Raw genomic sequence first — 20,614 nt, 5'->3', positions numbered from 1 at the left:
CCGGCTAACCAGAGAGGTCCCAGTCGACTGAATGTTAGTGAATGTGACTCCAACCTACCAGAAGGACAGGAAGGAGGATCCAGGGAATTACAGGCCTGTCAGTTTGACCTCAGTACCAGGGAAGGTTATGGAGTAGATCATCTTGACAGACATCACATGGCACATAACAGGACAGTCAAGTGATCAGATGCAGTCAGCATGGGTTTATGAAAGGCAGATCCTGCCTGACTAACCTGATTCCCTTCTATGACAAGATGACACACTTAGTAGATGAGGGAAAAAATGCATATGTTATTTACTTGGATTTTAGTAGGGCTTTTGACACTGTTTCCCACCATATTCTCCTGGAGAAACTGGCTGCTCGTGGCTTGGACTGGTGCAAAGCTCTCTGGGTGATGAACTCTCTGGATGGCCTGGGTCAAAGTGAATGCAGTTCAATCCAGTTGGCAGCTGGTCATCAGTTGCATTCTCTGGGACTAAGTACTGGTGCCAGATTTGTTTAATATTTTTATCAGTAATCTTGACAAGGAGTTTGAGTGCACCCTCAGTAAGTTTGCAGATCATACCAAGTTAGGTGGAAATGTCAATGTGCTTGAGGATAGAAAGGTTTTGCAGAGGCATCTGGATAGGCTAGATTTATGGACTGCATCCAATCGCATGACATTCAATGAGAATAAGTGCTGGGTCCTGTACTTGGATCGTAACATACAGTGGTATAGGCTTGTGGAAGGCTGGCTAGAAAGTTGCCAAGCAGAAAAAGACCTGGGGGTGCTGGTGAACAGCCAGCTAAACATAAGCCACCAGTGTGTCCAGGTGGCTAAGACCAAGAAGGCCAATGCCATTCTGGCCTGCATCTGAAATAGTCTGACCAGCACAACTAGGGAAGTGATTTTCCCCTTGAACACAGCACTGGTGAGACTGGACCTCAAATATTTTGTTCAGTTTTTGGCCTCTCACTACAACAATGATATTAAGTAGCTTGAGCATGTGCAGAGAAGAGTAATGAAGCTGGTGAAGTGGGACTAGAAAAAGAGGCTTATAAGGAACGTCTTAAGAAATTGTGAGTTTAGTCTGAAAAAGAGGCTGAGGGGAGACCTAATCACTCTCTTCAACTGTCTGAAGGAAGGCTGCAGCATGGATGTTTGTATTTTTTCTCAGGTTACAAGTGATAGGACACAAGGAAATGGTCTCAAGTTGCACAGGAAGAGGTTTGGATTGTATCTTAGGAACAATTTCTTCATGGAGAGGGTGGTCAAACGTTAGAATGGGCTGCCCAGAGAAGTGGTGGAGTCATCTTCCTTGGAGATATTTAAGAGATGTGTGGTTGTGGCACTAAGGGAGATGGTTTAGTGATGGGACTCAGTAGGTGATGTAGACAGTTGGATTTGGTGATCTTGAAGGTCTTTTTCAACCTAGATAATTATATGATTCTATAATGTTACTGATGTTATTAATGTTGCATAAAGCTTTATATTTGCCTACTAGGGAAAGGAACCAGACAGCTTGAGGTCTGCACAGGTAAGTTAGAGATGATGTTCAACTTAGTTAAACTCTGTAGATATGCTGAAGGTCATGCAAGGCTAGATGCAGAGAATCTGTGTGGACTGTGTGACAAGAGGAATTTACAAATTTTTACAGGATTGCCTGAAGCTACCAATTTCTAGATTCCCGTGAGTCCCTATTATAACTGGATTCTAACAATCTAAGAGAAAGCTGTGATGTAAATATATGTATTGTTCTAGTTATAATGCCTGCAGCCCAAGTAACTCTTATCTTAAAAGAGACATACAAATTAATTCTTATGATAAATGAGGAAAATTCTGTTTATTTATCCAATGAGTGTGAAGGGACCTGTGATTGTGTGGAAGGATGTGGGGGCTGTTTGTTTGATTTAATGTGTATAATTTGTGCACTGAATTTTCAAGCATTCATGAAATTTCAAGCACATCATTATGTCTATGTAGAGCTTCATGGAAGTATACTTTTGCAGACCTAACAAAGAAAAGCACAAGAGATTTTTTGAGATATTTTTCCCTCTACATTTGCATAGAATGAAATTAAAATAAAGTCTGTAGCAAAACCTGTAACTTAAAAAAAAAAAAAATTCAGCAAATATGAAAAAAATACAATGAAAATTCAAGCTCTTACTCCATGACCAGCTCTCTACCTTCCTAATTCAGCCAGCTGAATATTCTCCAGATTTTTATTTCATTTTTGTGTGAGATCCAAAGCTAGATTTTAAACCAGAAGTTTAAAGCATACATTTCATAAATGCTGAGTATAGGCAAAATGTTGTTATGTAAAAGATAATATTCTGAGCTGCCAACTAGAGAAGAAAATCTGTCACCATTAAAGTGAACCTGCTTATCAAAGTCAGCCAAAACCCAGGTGAAGCAGAATGGTATAAACTGTATGGTTTAAAAGCACTGTGACCAAGGGGTCTCAGGTCTGTGTCAGGTCTGCATGATTGTTGTAGGTCATCACAACTCTGGGATGAAGGATTTTAACAGAAAAAGAAGTTTAGCATTGAAGCAACTTACAGATATGTTGCCTGTACATTGATGATAGGTTGAGGTTGCTTATTCCTTATGAAACTAGTTATAAGGCACTCCTATTCCACACCTGGAACTGTTTCGGTGAGCCTTATCATCATGATTATCCTACCCATCAAATCCTGAAACCACTCAGTAAACCATGATTTTATAGATCTGGCCTTTCAGAGGCATCAAGAGTAGATCAGGTTAGACTGAGGGAAATATAGCCAAGGCTTGTGACAAAGTTGTGATTGCTATGCAGACTTGTGGACCTGCTCTTAACACCTGCCCATTCTTTTTATATCCCCTTTTTAACTCTTTCTTTTCTTTAGCATACTTCTGTCTTCATTCAATAATGTCTTGGTTTAGCATACCAGGAATATCTCTCAAACTATGCTATGAAATCATGATTAATGAAAAAACTAAAAATAATATTGAACAAAACATGTGACTGACACATGTATGTTCAGCTTTGGAGCGTGCTATTGCTGCAGTCTTCCAGCAATGAAGTTGAGTCACTATTATCTGCAAAACTACCTGAACCAAGTCGGACAGGTGGGTTTTTCTTCTAGAATTACTCACTGGCTGAACGAATAAAGGATTTTATCTAAACAAGAGTAGTATTTCAAAGCTGTTGTTGAGGTTGGCATACACTCAAGAACTTTAACATCCATCCTAGCCATTGTGTGATAGCTATCTGCTATAAGCTCCAAACAAAGGCACTGTTTTCAAAGAGAACCCCCCACCCAACCAATGTACGTGCATTTACCACTTCACCAGCAGTAACTAATCACTTTCTGACTCTGCTGATCAAAAGGACAGAGAGAAAATTGTCTTCATACAACAATGAAGAGAGGGAGGAGTGCAGAGTTGCACACATTTCACAGAAGAGAAACACTGAGAACAGAGGTGAGATAAGTTTAACTACAACCACATTGGAAAAGCCCAATACAGCTCCACTGATTCTTGCACTGGGCCTGTGCTTTCTAGAATTAAAATGAAAATGTTTTTTTTTCTGTCTCTTTGTTATTAGAATTGTTACATTTTTCTAAAAGGTACACATTTCCACATAAACTAATAGAAATAAAAATGACAAGCAAGCATGATCAGGAAAGAGTATATTGAGTTTTCTTGATAATTATCCATAAAAGTTTCCAATTACTCTCTTCTTTTATTTTTTCTTGGTTAAAAGCCCAGACTGTAAGAATCAGCAAAATATTCTTTCTCTACTCATTCTCATTTTAATCAAAAGTATTTTCTTTTGTCTTTGGAGCAACGTCTCCATCAAAAAGCTACACAAAATCAATTGGATTTTTTTCTCAGTAGGGCACCATTTCATGTTTCACTTATAAACCTTAATAACTTTAAATCAACTCATCTTTCCCAAGGGAGAAGAACTTGTCAGCAGCTTAAATGTCCTGTATGGACACTGCACTGTATGTACTAGACAAGAAAGCTGTTATATAATGTGATGTAGTATACATCTGTATTATACGAACTTTATTTAAGTAAAGTTCTGACAGGTTACTCCTTATGTCACATGAGAAAGTCTGGGAGACCCCACATAATACAGGAAAAAGATGAATGGATAACAGCATTGTCCAGCTGAAGGTTTCTATCTGGGAACCTATGCAATAAACATAAATGTGTTAGTTATTCTTGTTAAATTAGTCTGTGGGATCTCAGCCCTACCCCAAGGGGAAATCCAATGGTTCATTTTTTATTCATTTTGCTGTCACCTTCATAAACCCCACCTCATTCCAAAACCCGTTTTCTACTAACCCTGTGTGCTGACCTACAGCCCACCTCCACTTCCTCTCCACTCCACAGCACAACTTGTTCACGATCAGGTAGGGGTCTACAGTGACTGCACAGCTCACAGTCACAGTTCATTTGAATTGTTTATGTCTTCTGCTTCTTCTGCAAGAGGGGTCACCCACATGCTACAAGCCCTCAGCAGGACCATTGGATCAACTATTTCCAGTCTGCAGAGAGTGCTACTGGAGTGCTTCAAACCATATCAGCAACTGCTAAAGGATTGCACTCTATGGCATGAAGGGGAATAAAAACCCTATTTTGGAAGATTTCTTTACCCCAGACCATTACAGCAGAGTTGTACTGGCATACCAAAGGGGTTTGAGAGTTGTCTTGGGGGCTGCCAGTTCCTGTCACTCTGTAGCCACTCTTTTTACATATACAAAAGGAAAATCCTGTTAAAAAAGAGTAATTCTCACAGAAGTTGTTATGTGGAGAAGAACATGGAAGCACCATTTCAAACTCTCTTTCTTCTTTTATCTTTGTCTCAGCTATTCTGACAAGAAATTCATATAATCTCAAAGTTTAAAGGACTTAATTCCACATTCTTTTGTGACTGTTAAAGAAGCAGAGGCAAACTTAACTAAAATGTGGTGTTCAATTATTTCAATTACCACCTCCTGCCTAAATGAAGTCTGTTCCTTCAAAGACATCTGCAATTTTGCACTCATTTGCTCTTAAAATAACATTAATTATAATGGTTTCCCTGGAAATAATAAAGGAATACATGTACAATTTAAATAATTACATACATTAAAAAGTTACATACTTGTTTAATTTATAAATTAGTTATTTACCTTAACTAATTAATCATGCATCCAAGAACAAGTCTAAACAAATATCTCATGAATGTAAAATGAGATTTTGTTCCCATTAAAAATATCCTTTTCACACATGGTTTAAGAATATTAATATGGGAGCCAATTCTGGATGCCATTTCACAAAACAGAAAAGACAGATCTTAAGTGATTGATACTTACAAAAATCGCAGTGAAGTGGTATAGCTTACAATGGAAATGTATCATGTTATCGCTTTGGTGCTTTTTCTGGGTTGGGGATGATAGGTGTTGGTGGGATTATTTTCTTTGTGTGAGATTTTGCTAGTGTGGATAAATGAAACAACAGAACAAAAAAAAATAAGAAAAGAAAAAGAAACTTGAGGAGAGAGAAAAACAAGGCAGAGAAGTAGAGAAGAGAAAGAAAGAATGGGGCATAGTCAGAAAAGGAGTGAAGTGACTGTGAAGCTGGCTATGGGGTCCGTGCAGGGTCCCAGGACATGCACTGCAAAAAGCCTGCTAGGAAAAACACAGATAAAGGCTGTTATAGGAAGGCAGGCAGATCTTTGCTACTTATTCTGTATGGAAAAGGTATTTCTTCGTCTCTGTATAAGGATTTTATTTCAGTTATGCAAAATGGAAGTGAATAAAGGCCTTACAGTGAAGAAAATAATTCAGTGTAGGAGGTATACAGGAGGGAAGTGAGTTTTAATTAAAGACAATGCTGTTGTATGGTTGTTGTTACTGAATTTTGTTGGAACAGAAAATGAACTGACACAAAGTGTTACATTTCTGAAAGATCCATTTTTAATCATAATTGCACTTCTTGTATGATCCTAGGAAAACATTTCTGCATCAAAAAAAAAGGCAGGTGCAGCAATTTTGAGGTGAATAAGCAATAAAGTCACTGAATTTCTGCTTAGACTGCCATATTCCATTCAATCTTACCTATGCCAATCACCCTTTATGTATCCAGGGAGAAACAGAATAAAAGACATATAATTCCAGCATGAAAAATCTACCTATAAAAATTTCATTCCTAGAATTCAGCCAGATGAACGATGGACATTGGTAACGATATATTGCAAGAAATCTTTCCTTTCTTTGCTCTTTTTTTTGTGCTCCACAGCATAGATTGATGGTTTTCTGGGATAAATGCAAAGACAGCTCTACTTATCTTCTGAATACTTCTATGCGCCATACTGACTGGGTTCCCAAGATGTGCATTGCTAGGTACATACTGATTCTGCATTACTATCTTGTAGGACTGACTCAGGATGACAGAGAAGAATATGCTTCATTTTCTGCAAACCCATACCATTTGCACAAACTCCTAAGGATGGAGTTTGTCAAGATTCTGCAGTGGGTGTTGGTGACTGGGTTTAAACAGGATGAACATTAATGGCACCAGACATTGAAATTCTCTGCACTGCATTAGAGAACTTCATGTGTTAGCACTGTACTAAACACAGTGACATCATTCAGCAAATAATAGTGAATCAATGCCCTGAGTATATGGAGGCTGGAAAGTTAGTCTAACTTCTCATGAGAGCACTGGCTTACATTAGAAAAGCAGCAGCAGAGTTAGAGCTATGAACCTAAGAAAACATGGCAGAAATCTAAAACATTTCTGTGGAACACATCTTTTTGTTCTGTACTCCTGGTTAAATCCAAGTTTCTTTTGCCTGGTTGTTCCTCCCCACAAAACCCACAGGTCTAATAAAGCTTGATGTTTTCAGAATGCCTGTTTTAACTGTTTTCAAATTCATTTTATTCCAGAGTTGCACAAAATCTATCAGATCCCAAGCGACTGCTTATCTCCAAATCAAAATGCATACATTGACTTCATCTTTTGAAAAAATTGCAAGAATTTTATTCTGGAACTATAGTCCATATATCCAGTTACAACTCAGTGTATCTCTGGAGGACATGTGGAAGTGGTGACTGGACCTTTAAGGTATTGTCAGTGGTATCATGGACAATGAAATTCTACACATAAAATAAAACTGACTTAAAACAGCTAGTATCTCTTCCTTATTTATTTCAAAGAGTTAACTAGTAAAGGGGGCAGAAAATCTTAGCCTTAGGAAGTCAATAAAAGCTTATTTTCCTATTAGGATCATGCTGAAGGAGGAGATGTAGTGCACCAAAGTCAGGAGATTACTCTTGCTGACTAATGAGTGATATAAAAAGTGGGTGGAAGCACTGTTGAAACTTGTACTCCTCAGAGATGTTCTATCTGAATAGTGAGATTGCTAGATAATAAGAGGTGCTGGCTTCTTGTTCCTCTCCTTCTCAGATAATTCCAAAAGGAAATCATATATACAACACCCACTCTGACCTCCGATCTCTCAATCCTTCTTTCTCTCTCTACATCTTACTCTTTGTCATTCTACAGTGCTTCTCCTCAGCTAACAGCTGAGAAAATTCTGCAAGTTTGGCATGGTAAAAACACCTAGACAAATAACTAGAGTACATGTTTAAACCTCAAGCATTGCTATATTAAAAATATAATTATTTTGTTCATTGGAAATGATCTCCCTCTGCTTAATCAGGCATTGACAGAAACAGACAATGATTCCTGGAAATGTGAAAAGAACACTGAGCAAAAACCTTTCAAAATTTTTACTTTTTTTTTTCTCAGATCTTCTTTGTTCATTCTCAGTAGCGATACAACCAGTTCTCTGTATGCCCTCAAAGTCATACATTATAGTTTAAATAATTTTAACATACAGAATGAATTTTGACAAATGTGAAAAGTTTATGAAAAATGTTGACAGTTTCACTTTCTGATTTTCTTTTAATTAAAAGGTGTAAAAGCCATGATTCATTACTATGGTCTGATGGCCTTTAAAATTGCATTTAAAAGCTCTGCCCATGATACCTAAACAACTGTCATGCAGAAAGTTCTTTCTCCTACATTGTCCTCATGAATAAACTTTGGTCCTTAGTGTGAGGGTGACCAAGCACTGGCACCGGTTTCCCAGAGAGGTTGTGGAATCTCCATCCATGGACATCTTTAAAAGCCACCTGGACATGGTCCTGGGCAACCTGTTCTAGGAAGCCCTGCTTGAGCAGGGGATTTGGACAAAATGACCTCCAGAAGTCCCTTTCATCCCCAACTATGTTCTGTGTGATTTTAGACATGATTCTAATCCATGGAAAGTTACAGCCCTGAAAGCTTGGACTAAAGTACTGTGGCCCCCAATTCTGCTGACAATATTCAAGTTTTACCAATTCCATTCTCACTGGAAACACTCATGTGGCAAATGCTGGCCAGCAAGGATGGAAAGGAGTCTCCCTTCCTCTGCAGTGACATTTCCAGGAGCTGGAAACATATGGTAATGGCCAAGGAGGAAAGAAGGATCTCCTGAGCTGCTAGATGGAGAGCAGTAGCTTGGACATGTGAGGTGCACATCTAACTGGTGGCTATGAATCATGTACGAAGAAATTTGACTCAAGATCAGCACATAGCTAATGGCAGAAAGAGGCTGAAACAGCACAAGCAATGTTATGAGCCTTCCTCTCCACTGTATTAACCAGGGTACCTCATGATGTTCTCACGAGTGGTGAAAGCGTTAGATAGTCTAGACAAACAAAAAACAGGGGCCATGACCTGTCTCTCTGACATTTCCACTATTGTCTAAACAAAAAAATGGGTGGCTACAGGCCACTTGATCAGGAGGACCAAGCAGATGAGGCCCTCTATAGACAGATAGAAGCAGCCTCATGTTCATAATCCTTGGTCCTCATGGGGGACTTCAACCACCCTGATATCTGTTGGAGAGACAGCATAGCCAGGCATAGGCAATCCAGGAGGTTCCTGGAATGCATTGATGATAACTTCCTTCTCCAAGTGATAGAGGAGCCAATGAGGAGAGGTGCTATTCTGGACCTCATTCTCACCAACAAGGAGAGGCTGTTGGGGAATGTGAAACTTAAGGACAGCCTTGCCTGCAGTGACCATTAAATGTTGGAGTTCAAGATCCTTAGGGCAGCAAGGAGGGCACACAGCAGGCTTTCCACCCTGGTCTTGTTGATACAATAGAAGAAAGAAAGGGATTCCATCCAAAGGGACCTGGACAAGCTTAAGAAGTGGGCCCACATGAACCTAACGAGGTTCAACAAGTCCAAGTGCAAGGTAGGTGCTGCACCTGGGTCAGGGCAACCCCGGACATGAGGACAGACTGGGTGAATAACTCCAGGAGAGCAGTCCTGCAGAGAAGGATGTGGGGATTTTGATGGATGAAGAGCTTGACATGAGCTGGCAGTGCACATTTGCAGCCCAGAAGACTAACTGCACCCTGGGCTGCACCAACAGAGGAGTGGCCAGCAGGTCAATGGAGGTGATTGTCCTCCTCTGCTCTGCCCTTGTAGGGCCCCACTTGGAGTACTGCATCCAGGTCTGGGGCCCCCAGCACAACAAGGATGTGGGGCAGTTAGAGCAGGTCCAGAGGAGGGCCACAAAGATGATCAAGGGGTTGGAGTACCTCTCCTGTGAAGAAAGGCTGAGAGCTGGGGATGTTCAGCGTACAGAAGAGAAGGCTCTGGGGTGACCTCATTGCAACCTGTCAGTACTTGAAGGGGGCTTGTAAAAAAGATGGAAAGCAATTCTTTGCACAATCAGATATTGACAGGATGAGAGAGAATGTTTTTAAAGTAAAAGAGGGGAGATTTAGATTAGAGGTTAGGAGGAGCACCTCTCTGATGAACACAGGCTGAGGGAGTTGGGGTTGTTCAGTCTGGAGAAGGGAAGGGTCCGGGGAGACCTTATAGTGGCCTTCTAGTACGTAAAGGTGGCCTACAGTAAAGCTGGGAAGGGACTCTTTGTCAGGGAGTATAGGCATAAGACAAGGAGAGAAGTTTTTAAACTAAAACAGTAGATTTAGATTAGATATTAAGAAGAAATTCTTTACTCCAAGGGTGGAGAGGCACTGAAACAGGTTGCCCAGAGAAGCTGTGGATGCCCCATCCCCGGAGGTATTCAAGGCCAGGCTGGATGGGGCTTTGAGCCACTTAGACTAGTGGGAGATGTCCCTTCCAATGGCAGTGGCTGGATCTAGATGATCTTTAAGGTCTCTTCCAATTCAAACCATTCTATGATTTTATGATTATTCTATGATTATTTTTTCCATTGTTACTGAGCTCTTTCTTCAACCTGAGGCAGCAGATGCTTCAGGAATGGCCCATCATGGCATTATGCTACAGGGAAGGGAGTTAATTAAATCAAAAATGTGCTCAGCTACTTTAATACTTACATTTTTTTAGCAGACAAAAAAAAAAAACTCGAGAATGGAAATGGAAATATAAATAATACATCTACATGAAGAAATGTAGGCAGCAAATATATGTGTATTATTTACATTTACATAATAGTACACATACATAATGCACAAGTATTTTGACACTGCATGATGCCTCCTTCTATCGCCCAAAACAGGAGAATGGGGAGAAAAGCTAAGAGAAGTCATATAGTCAGAAACCTCTTTCCAAGACACCACAGAAAGAAGACTTTCTGTGTGTTATAGCACAAGTAAAATATTGCATGTAAAATATTTAAAAGTGGAAGCTAAACAAGAATTTTCTGACAATTTTACTTTCTGTTACAATTAGCTTTCTGTGCATTTTTTTGAGTAGGAAAAGCCCTATAATGTTTTTCACTGGCCTCTTTTATATAACTAGTTTCATCTGTTTATTACAATTTCTTTTTGCCTTTGCTATTGCAAGCATTCAGCATTTCCTCCAAGGCCAAGTAAAACTAGACTAAACTATAATTAAAGGACAATTCATAGGCAGATGAGAAAAAGATGAAGAAACCAGGAATATATCAAAAATATTCTGCAAATACAGAGTATAAGAAAACAACATTATTATGCTATACTATTGTTATTTTATGTATTATGTATTTCTACTAATATTTCATTTCAGTCTTTCTGTGTGATTACAGTGGTGATGTTTCTGAAAGAAGCAGCTACAAGGGCAGATTTATGCAAAAGAGATCTTTCTATCAGCCAACAAAGTCACAGGGGTTGCTGGCTGGGTAAAAGACTAGCTCTGTGGTTTTGATTACAAAGTCAAGTAAAAGGCTGTTTAGCCCAACATCCTCTCCCTGTCCAGAGGCCAGTGCTTAGGGAAAGAGTACAAGAAACAAGGTAACTAAAAGCTGAGCCTTTCCCTAGTGGATTCCACCAACTTCCTGAAAAGAGCAGATGAGACACTTCTTCAGTCAGAAGCTGAATACAGACCATCATGTTTAATAGCTGCTTCATAAACACATCCATTGTTTTCATTTGTTTCGAACATGATGTCTGGTTGTTTCACTTGACCCATTTGTGCCAAATAGGAAGTAGAGCGTTCCCAGGCATCTTTTTCACAAGCTGTGGTACTGTAATGTTTAGTGTGTTCTTATCTGGAAATGATCCTGTACCTCTGACCATCTTTTTCCTTTATTGTTCCTTTTCTTCCAAGTCTGGCATAAACAGAGCTTCAATCAGCACATGCAGATGTAGTAAAACTTGTTACAACGGGCCCAAGACAGAAAAAAATGTGGTTTCAGTCACCCCACTAACCAGCAATTTTCATAATTCTAGCCTTCACCACAACTGAGCTGAAGTACAAATTTCATGTTTAAATAGCCAGGTTTTAAGGTAGAGAAATTTAGTTACTTCCTTAACTCTAATTTATATAATCATACTTATGATTTTTATGGTTCTCATTTTAATTATTCATTTTAGAATAAGGCTGTTTTGTTTGCTTATTTTTCAGTAAGCGTCTTTTTCTAATTCCTCCTGCAATGCTTCTGGTAAATCCAAATTTATCTGAGAAATTACAGTCTGTCATAATATTAGACTCTAAGGTCAGAAACAGAAGAATATGCTTTTCAAACATGAGAAAAAGTAGAAGTTGTATATATACAACTTAATAACAAGTATATGGGAATGATTTGCCATTCAAATATACATTTCTTTAACAAACACAAGTGTAACACACCACAATCAATTGTCAATTCTTTCTTCTTGTAGTAAAAATACTTCTAGTGCATTAAATTCATAAAAGAAATGGGGTTTAATCCTAAATAGTATGCTAAGCATTTGACCCTCAATACAAATACATAAATTACCTGTCCATGTCTGTACCAGATATACTAAATAATAACTTCACTGAAATCAACTTTAACAAAGCTTCAATAACAAGCCACTCATCTAAACAAAGTAAGAGCTGTCTGATCTGTTAGGAGCTGGGAGTGCTATGTGCCTCTGTGTTTTCTGGACTAAGTTACACATCTTCAGGAGCATACTCTCAAAGAGTACGGTATTAACTACTATGTTAAACACCTATTCTTTTCAGGAAGATGCATTTGAGTTCAGAATGCACTCATAACTAGGAGATACTAACATCAGTGCTCGTACTGTAAACCCTGTGTTCCCAGTGCGGTTTACACATGAAAGGCAAAAAACTCTCCAGGTTGATCCTTTTTATCTAGAGTTCACAATTTGTAAGCTATTCTGAATGTAAGGAATTGAAAATCAAAATTTAACACAATGCCAGCTTCAGAAACCACTGAGAACCTCCTTCCCTCTTAACACTTTTCAATATCTTTGGATACAAATAACTCTTGTAGAGAAATAAACTTATCCTTTTATCATCTTGAGAGGATAACAATGGGATTCTCTCAATTCCCAGGGTGTAATTATAAGACTGAGATCAATACATTTATTCTCTTTTCCAATAAGTTTTCATGATTATGCAAGTGCCCGAAGTATGGCATCAGACATCATCCTACATAGAATTTCAACATAAACATCTTCTAAGATGTTCCATGATTATTGCAAAGTCAAAAGTATTTTATAGCTGTCATTTATTAACCATTTTAAAACCATTCTTTTACATCTAATACAGAATATTTATTGCCAAGTAATAAAACATGAATCCTAACAAAAAAAAAAAACCTCTGTAATATTTTCTCGTAACTTGCAAATTTACAGGATAGACCCATCTAATTTCTTTCAGAATTAGCTATATCCCAGAAATAACTACTCGATACATAGCTTCTCTGAAGATTTTGCAAACATGATCACAAAAATGATAAATCAAAAGACAAACAATGACAAAAAGAACATCTCTGAGAGAAATGTTGGCTGGTTCTAACTTCAGAAAGCTGGTGGTCAGTCATGCTAAGCAAGAATGTGACAAAAAAAAAATATTCTAGGTATAGGAAGCCATAAAATGAATGTTTCCGTAAAAATGAAAACATCTTTACTAAGAAAAGCAATTACTCTGAATCCATAAAAGAAAATTAAACTGTTCCTTTGGATTTTTTTCAGATTTGTTTGAAGCTGGTCCAATTGTCTCCCTTACAGAAGTGGTTAGGTGCAGGCCACAGTAAAGTGAGGAACACTTTGCCACCGTCATTGTGTGGCACTAAAAAGCCTTGCACTAGGGAGTGATTTGGCTTCTTTTTGTGCAAGCAAAGGGCAAGAGAAAAATAATTATTACATTTACAAATATTTTCCAAAACTTACAGGGATTGATGTAACTTACTGATGTAGTGTGAATGTTGATTAAGTATTACAGCTTCATAGGGTGAAAAGTGTGAATTGCAGGGCTTGTTCACCTCCAGGTTTATGAACTTACCTGCATATGCAAAGATATGTTCCTTCTGCCTCTAAACGCAGCACAAGTCCTGTTTGCATTCAGTAATTGTGTGATCACTCTAAGAGTACTGTAACTGGTTCTGGGCTCACAGAGTGTATGAAAAACACACTGGAGTGAGTCCAGTGAAAGCAGCCAGGATGGTCGGGGTAGAGCACAAGACATATAACAAAAGGCTGAGAGAAATGGGCTTGTACAGTCTTAGGAAGAGAAGGCTCAGATGAGATTTTATGTAGTGTTAGCTATGTAATGGGAGGACATACAGACCACAGCCAGACAGACCCTTCCCAAAATGTGCTCTGTTCTTGCATTGTGTCTATACCTATATATTGTGGCTACATCCTAGATGTGGCTTACATCTATGGCTGCACTGGCAAGATAGTACAGGCCTGCATAGAGTCCCATGGTGATGACCCTTGGGATGAATTACTCCATAGTATAAAATCAATTCCCAGGTATTATGAGTGGGAGGAAAATAAAATACAGCTCAGAGGCATTGTGCAGAATTTTCCTATATATTATTAGCAATAAAACACAGAAGGCTTACTTTAAACTTCATCGTTCGACTTCACAGATCAAGTATATCTTGTTGTTGAGGTGCCAAAATCTTCAATCCTTTGTTTGCAGCTTATATCAACCTGCCAAAACTTTATTGATTCAGCAAGAGTGCTTAAACTGTTATTCCAGTGTTATGAATACAGCATGCATATTAAAGGAGATTTCTGAATGGTGGTTATATATTTGGCTTGCTTAAAAAATATCTAAATTTTTCTTCTTTCTTAAGAAAAAAAATTGTTGGTTTTGTAGTACAAATTACATCATCATCAAATATCATCTGACAGGGCTACAGAAACTGGTGTAGATTGCTGCTGTCATTTTGGTTTAGCTAAGTGGAGGGAGCAAGCTTTTCAAACAGCTATTAACATTTCAAGCAACTCCAAGCCCTTCCTGGCATTTCAATTAGTGGCAGAAGCCAATGCAGCTGAAATCCTGCAGGCCTTACGGGACCTTTCAGTTGGTCTCACAGAGCTCTGCAGCCCTTGGTTTGAGGCAGTCAACATTTCTCCAAGCCTAGTCTGACACTCTGGTTCATGCTTGCTATCTAAAAGGAAAAGTAAAGGAAGTTTTGTAACACCAAATAGCTGTGCTTTGTCATTAGATGCTCTCATCAGTAACAATATAATATTCCATAATTCCCCGTACCTCCCTCAACGTTAACATAGCTAGGCTCAGCTTAGAGGAACAAGGAACTGTAACTCTTCTGATATATACATATATACACAAATTTCCCATTAATCACAGTGCTGCAGATCTGATTTAACATATTTTAAGAACATATGGGTTTGATTTTCACAGCAGTTGAGAGTATATGAAAAATTATACTTCAGAAATGTTCTTAGAGGTACCTTGGTGAATACAAAAACCATTTGATTGTCATTCTGTACTAGTTTATTTTCATGCATGAAGATGTAATAGATCAGGCAACTTTCTCTGATGTTCACTTAGTTCTCTAAATTTAGGGGTATATAATTATGAACAGATCATGACATTGCATTTAAAAATGTATACCTTTAAATTTGACTTCAGGCATTTGCATGGAAATCAAGGCAAAAGGGCTTTTTGCATACTTTGACATCTTTAAAATAAAGAATTAATAGCATGTTAGAGACAAGTTATCATATCTCCCTTCTGAAAATAACCGCAACTGTGTGTTGTACAGTTCAAACTAGTTTGCACTTTATACGTGGGAGAACATAGTTAAATTTGTATTTCACATTCAAAAAAAAAAAAGAAAAACTTTTGAAAAGCATAAGAATAACTTCAGCATTTATCTAAAAGTTGTTTGAGCTTACTATAAAGCATAACAAAGTACTTTTCCCCTCCTGTCAATTGAGATTATGATCTAATTTTGCAGTTCAACTGCTGAAACTTTTAATATATACGAATCATGAAACAAATGTGTACCTCTTTTCTACAATGTTTAAGGCAAATAATGATTCTGATTCTGCACTCACTAGAACATTAGTTTTTGCCAAGTTGATTTTAACAAGTTTAAGAATCTATTTAAGCAATGTAACTAATATAAGGTCTGATACAAGGAGTAAAGCATTATGTATAAATTAACTGTAGTGATATAAAATAAATTGCCTAATAGAAATCCTCAGAAAAGCAGAATTACTACATAGGTTCTGCAGGCATTCTTCAGCATTCAATACCCTAGCATTGTAACAGAATGACTTGGGATGGATGGGTTTCTGCCATAAGTACCCCAAAAGTCAAGATCAAAATAAAAGCCATTTTGGTGCAAGAATACTCAAAGCAGAAATCCAGTGAATATATATATATATACATATATATATTTATATATATTTATCCTAAGGGAAAGGGCTTCATGATTTTGAAGCCCTTTATCTTAAGGGAAAGGGCTTCATGCCATTGGCAGTATATTATACACATTATGTTTTTTAGTATAGTAAAGCATACAGTGTATATATGTTATATAAAGTATATAGTATATATATTATGTCTTTTGTAGTGTCTGTGAGTCACAATTGCATTCCCATGCAAAATTAAGTACATAGTCAGGACTCAATAATTGACATTAATGATAGAAAAAATATTAAAACAGTAATTCAAATAATCAGTAAATTAAAGCCTGGGAAAGATAGCTAATATTTTAAATGTCAGATTTAAATGAACAATAATAATTAAACTAACAAACAAACAAAAACAGCTTAATCTGAAGAATTTGGAATTAAGAATAAGAATATAGTAGGACTGGCCTGATGTTGGTATTAATAAAGTTCCGGCAAACCAATTACACAGTGTTTGAGATTCAGCTGATATCTGCCTATTATATTCCTTCTTTCAAATTCTTCTGAAAAAAAAAAGAAAAAAAAAAGATTTTTCCTCACATTTTTAAATCTTTACTGAAGAGTAACAGGTTATTTAAAGTGAGACAGCCTTCAGAAAACAAATCCCGTAACTCTGAGAAACTGGACAGTAGATTTCAGTTCTATAACCTTTTTATTCATTTTCCCAGCTTATCTCTTACGTGTGACAGGCATGTCTCTATGTGTTTGAAAATAATTTGTACCCCAAACCACATACTTGCAATCAATTTAGAACATAGTTCAAAACAAGTAGCAATAAAGTTGAATGGTTTATTCTTCTGAGGCAATTGCACGCTGCTAAAATTTTGTTACACTTAGAGATTTAGACATTCGTCTCTGTGTCTCTATCATCTGTTTCATGAACTCAACTATAGAAAAAGTGCGATAATTTCTAAATCATCTCCTAAAATAATCTGGAATCTTGTAAAGATAGTCCATGTCACACCCCAGAGGGATGTCTTATCACCTCAATCTTCCACAACATCAGAACATAGGAAATGCTAAACAGGAGGTGTATTTGAGTGCTCACTTATGTAGGTGAGGATTTAAAAGTATCACCCCTGAACAGAAAATGCAAAAAAAGGAAAACAAGAACAAAACGTGGACTAAACTTGAAAAATTCCTTCTTCCATAAAACAGAGATATCACTTAAAACTGAGTGTACTCAGTTAGATCACTCTAAGACTGTGAAGATCTGCATTCTGACTGGATCTGTTTCAATGGGAGGGCTGGATTAGGTTACCTCCAGAGACCTCTTATAACTCATGCCATTCTGTGATTATGTTCAAGCATGCACCACAGTTACAGTGCTAAAGAGTTTCAAATACCACATTAGAGAACAGAAAGAATATTAAAGGACCCTTCCACATAGTAGCCATCACTGCATGTACTGTATGCAAAGGTTTGTAAAACCATGTCTGATACTGCTAATTCATTAAACCTTTAATGCAGTGAGGGGAAAAAAGACTTTTCTTAAGTATTGTGTAAAGTATATAGACAAAGTACAATTTATACTTACAGCTACAGTTATATAAGTACAGCTATATAATATTTTAAGTATATTAATTATACTTATGAATATATAAGAAGATAGTAACATATTCCTAAAGGGCTAAAAACATATAAAACAACATTTTTTTTCATGATAAGTGTTGGGGATCATTGTGGTCTCTGAAAAGACAGATGAAATTTACTGTTAAAATTGTCATCTGAAACGGACCTAAGCATCTCAGCAATGGAGTCTCCAGGTTGCCTGTGTCACTGCATGGTTTGAAGTCTCAGGCCTGAAATGACCCAGAGTTACTTGTCTGGCCTCCAGCTGCTGACCCAGGAGGTCACAGGTCTAGCAGAGGCAGTGGGTCAGATCTGTCAGCGATATACAGATTGCTTGGCTCCCTTTGGGCACCTCAGATGACACAAGACACATATGGGGTAATTCAGTCTAGCCCTTAGTGATCTTTTTTCATCATCAGCTTAATTCTTCTGACTGTAATTACTAGATCCACCAACACTGTCTTAGAAACTGAACTCCTGTGTAGATCTCTACGTTGAGAAACTTGAATTTGTATTTCTTATTCTCAGTCTGGATCCTTTGCTGAAACATGAGGGTGGATTTGTCTATTTGTTTAGGGGGAAAAAAAAAAGGAAAAAAAGAAAGAAAAAAAAAAGAGTGAAAGGCTACAAGCATAATTTATGAGAGGTTCAGAAATTTCTCTGGAGAATTACTTTTACTACTCTTACTACTACTACTGCTACACTAATATTACTCAGTGTACTTTTATAGTTCTCCCCAAAATAATTGCCATTTTTTACAGTGATGAGGGAAAGTAGGACAAGTATTTGGTCCCATCTTTTATGTCTGTTTATATTTTTCTTGTCTTTTTATGAAGAAAATACAGAAAAAAAATAAAGATATACAAATAATGTGTCCTCTATTTTGAAAATGATAATTTTATACTATAATTTAATTACTATCAATTTAACTATACTATAATTAAATGTATTCTTTTAAACCAGAATCTTGTATATAAGCAGATTCCTCTATTTAGGCAACACAATCTCATATCTGTACCAGGGGCAAATCAGTCACATAAAAATAGGTTTGAAAATGATAGATACAAGTACTTTCTCGAATTTTACTTTCAGCGGGTGCCTCATCAGAAATGACAGGATTTTATAAATCATTTATCTCATTTAGGAGACACAGTAGATGCAGCATGAGCAGAAAATGGGTTTCATAAGAATATTGGACTGTAGATTAACATTTTGAATCAATCAATATTCATGGTGTCTCTTTAAGCATTAAAAAACTTTGCCCTCTTAAATGCTAATAGGATGTAATGTTCTGCACCTGTTATATCACCTTCTAAGTAGGGGTCTCAAGGTAATTATCAGGCATCCATAAATTAAGCCTCAGAAAATCAATGTTACATCAGATTATTCTCTTGGAAGTGAAACAGGAAAAGAATGGTTCCATGTCTTCCTGGACATTATGCAAGAAATGTTGTAGAGCAAAGTTAACAAAACCAAAGACAATATTCCATGAAGTACATCCCACTAAGTTACATGAAAACTCCACAGAAAGTTCAGGATCATTTCTCTCCTTTTTGGGGTATTCTCTAACCTTTATTAAAGGCTCTTTATTAAGGCCTGAGTGAAAGATATGATTAGTTTCAATCATTCCTTCTAACACTCATTACATTGCATACATCAACCATCTTTACCATCCTACCACTCAATTTCCTAATTTCTTCTGGAGTTCCCCTGAAGGTTATGTATAGAATCATATACAAATGTAATAGATATGAGTAATCATAATGTTTTCCAGTGGCCTATATGTCTGCAGGTATATAAATACATCGGGACAAATTCTGTTCCAATGACTGTACAGTTCCTTTGAAGCTGAACATATTTCTGACTGTGCAGACCTAAACCTTTAAAAACTGTAATCAAGAAAGGGGTACACCATTGTTGTCATTGCTTTAACTCCTCTCAGTAGAAAAGAATTACTGTTAACAAACATATTGGATATTTTCCTTTTCTTTTTACATTCATTCCTGTCTCTTAATAATCAAAGTTGTAAACAAACTGAGCCAGAGCACAAAGGCATTTTCACAACATTTTTGTTGTCTGTGTCTACAACTCTGTGACTCCAGAACTTTTGATAATTTTAGAAGGAGGAGTCTGAAAAAAATGCACAAATTGGAGCAGCACAAGTAAATTCAAACAATCTCTCTGATTCCAAAAGTAAAGCTGCTATTCTAGTCTTATGTAAAGAACTTACAGCAGCCCTTATCTTCTCTACAAATAAGCGATCACTCATGCTTCAGTAACTGCTGAAAAGATGATAAAGATGATTCCTGAAAATCCATCTTATGAGAGCGACACAAACAGAGAGAATGTTCAAAGACAGGATTTTGGTTTCATTCCCCAGGAGAGAGATTTTCAAATAGATTTTTATAAGGAAAGAGAGATCATATGGAGAAACATTATATCAATGATTTAAAGGCAACAGGGAAGCCTATAAAGAATGAGAAGAGGTCCCCAGAGTCCACTGGCATTTCCAACATAGAGAAAACCTGTCAGGGATATTTTATTTTATTTTATTTTGGGGGGGGTGGGAGGGTAGCCGATGGGAGTTATAGAAATCCTCGAAAGGTTTTAAAGTTAAGCAGGCAATGACAGGCAGTCTATCTTTTTGTTTTAATAATATCAGAGTTCAATGATTTTTTTTTTTTATAATTCCCACTGAAGACACCTCTCTTGATGAAAACAGAATTAACCAGCTAAAAACTTCTTTGTCAGTGCTTTTATTCAGATCATCAACCTTGTCTTGATATTGCTTTGTCTGGTATCTTGAAAAACTCAAGAAAATTTTATCCTATGTAAGAAAGGAAATGTTTATTATTATGATTCAAACAAGTCATTAAAATAGCGTCAACTT

This window comes from Anser anser (assembly GCF_964211835.1).
Source record: "Anser anser genome assembly, chromosome: 3".
In the NCBI taxonomy this organism is placed as follows: domain Eukaryota; kingdom Metazoa; phylum Chordata; class Aves; order Anseriformes; family Anatidae; genus Anser; species Anser anser.
Note: the sequence above shows the minus strand (reverse complement) of the source record.